Consider the following 2,492-nt stretch of genomic DNA (forward strand, 5'->3'; position numbering starts at 1 on the left):
ATAAAAAGTACAGGCATAAATATTTTTAAATGATATCCTTTAAAGTAACTATCAAATGGCTTTATGTCTCCTGATTATCAATATGCATCAGTGTCACAGATAGCCTTGATTAACTGGTTGAAAATTTCAGAGTGTAATAAGCAGTGATTGTGAACTTTTCCCCTTTCCCTGAGAATCATAAACATGAAAGGAACCTTTCACGCTTTCATTAAAATTCTCTGGAAAGTAGTCGTGTTCATTCATTGATAACACGGCAAGGAGCAGGGTCACAGAGGGTTATTCCATGTAAATTGGCTTCTTGTAAAGAAATTTTTTGAAAATCGCGAATGTAAGTCAAGAAAAAACTAAAGAAGGAAAATGACATAAACCATTCTGCTGCAGTAGTGACCACATGAAGCACATAACCTTTCTCCTCAGGGTTCCAGTGAAGTTTCTGTACTATATCTGTGCCAAAGTCACCACTGTACAAAACTGATGAGCAAGTTAACATGCTAAGTACACTTACTCCACACCAGATAAGCAACAGCAGTCTGATACAGAAGATTTGTTTACTGTGAATTTTGGGCTGCCTTAGGTAGGAAAGGATGGTCTGAACAAGTATATAAAATAAGCCCATACCAAAAGTGAACACACTTCCACTGACATGTACAACAAAAAGGGAAATTTGCCGCAAGAGAAGCTCCTAAACAACTCAATATTCCAAGTACAAAGCCAGCCTTGTTTAATGTGATGATAAGGTTCTCTTCAGGATTCAGGGAATGAACTTGCTTATAACGAACATAAATGGTAGCAAGGCATAAAAATGCAGCGATATTCAGCATTGCCCCAAACAAGCACTCTTCTGGAGCCATTGTTCCAGTGTCACTGATATAACGCAAAGCAGGGTCGACATGGTGGAGTGTTACTGCAATAATGTATGAGAATGTGAAAGTAGAAGCTGTCCAAACTACAAGGGCTATAGAAAGGAAACTGAGGCCTTAGCTGAAACCACATTTCAAGCAGGTCTTTCAGTTAATTTCTATACACTTTTTCAAGCCCATACTCTTTCTGGCCCAGGTGAGTGTCTGTTTTTTTCAGTAGCATCCTGTACTCCTTCAACCAGAACACTCATCACACATATTGGTCACTTGCTTATTCGGTTTTATCTTTCTCACAAGTCTTTATAGCAGGAAACAAATGTTTTATTTATCATTGCATTCCCAGCTCTTTTGTCAAACCATTCAGGCACACTACTAGCCAGCGCGAAGTTTCAATTTTGTGGCTTCAGGTTTTTTAGACCATGATGTAAACTTTAACTTGAAGCTTAGTGACAGCAGATTCTATAGTTTCAAGTTCTCAGGTGGTATCTTTATCCACCCAAACCTGTTTTACAAGTTGACAAAATTTCAGTCTTCAAAACTGTTCTAACCTGTGCTATTTATAAATTCTTACCCGGCTGGCTTCACCTGTCCAGCCGGGAGCTCGGAGTCTGCCCTTAGCTTGCAGACCGGGCGGGGCTCTGGGCGCGCTCCCGAGCGGCCCATCCAACTCCGGGCGCGCCGCTGCTCCTTTCTACCCTGTCTCTCTTTATGGCAATCGCGAAATAGACACAGTTTTAAGTATCTTCTTCTGATACCGTCTTAGTTATTTTTCTTTCATTGCCGAGACAAAATACCTGACACCCAAAGTTAAAGGCGAAAGGATTTATTTAGCTCATAGTTTGTAGAGGTTTCAGCCCATGATTGGCTGGCTCCAAGGCAGGGTGGCACTTGGCAGAGGGGTGTTGCAGAGTTGGGGCAATTTGTGGCACTTACATAGTAGCAAAAGCAAGGAGAGAACCTTAAAATCATCTTTCTGCCCCTTTTATTTTATCCAGACTACCGGGATTAGGGCAGGGCCAAAGCAGTCAGTGTACTGGTTTAGTAATCACGCGCCCTTAATATCAGCATCACACACTCTAGATTCACCCACCTATGAGCGCATGAGGCTTTGGGGGGAACATCTAGATGCAAACGATAACAGATACTAACGCCACCATGTGGCTGCCAGGTGCAGTTAGAAGCCTGGATTCCCCTTTAACCCCTGTGAATCCATGAGCAGGGAAGGGGTCCTCAGTTCTGCCGAGTGAGGATGGGAGCTGAGACCTTTAAAAAAACTCTTTCATGGCATTGATTTGCTCCTCCAGGATCACGTTGAATAGAAGTGGTAACGGCAGACATTCCAGTCTTATTCCTTATTTTAACAGGAAAGATTCACTTTTACTATTGAGAATATATTAATTACATATTTGCATAGACATCTTTTATCAGGCCCAATCTGGAGATGCTCCCTCTATTCTTAATCATCTTGATTAATTTTTTTTATTTATTGTATTTTAAACGCTAAATTTATTTTGTATTGCTGGGATGAATCCCACTTGGTCTGACATATTTCCCTTCTCATATACTCTTCCATCTGATTTGCTAAAATTGTGTTAGGAAATTTTGCATTTTGTTCATGGGAGATATTGGTGT

General features: G+C 40.9%; 1 pseudogene; it reads right to left on the reverse strand.

Annotated features, from left to right (window-relative positions):
- Positions 1 to 208: 208 nt before the first annotated feature.
- Positions 209 to 969, reverse strand: LOC101704334 (DNA damage-regulated autophagy modulator protein 2 pseudogene; annotated as a pseudogene).
- Positions 970 to 2,492: the final 1,523 nt, after the last annotated feature.

The sequence above is a fragment of the Heterocephalus glaber genome, unplaced genomic scaffold, assembly GCF_053883595.1.
Source record: "Heterocephalus glaber isolate CG9 unplaced genomic scaffold, H.glaber_assembly_v1.0 deba00001460, whole genome shotgun sequence".
NCBI lineage: Eukaryota > Metazoa > Chordata > Mammalia > Rodentia > Bathyergidae > Heterocephalus > Heterocephalus glaber.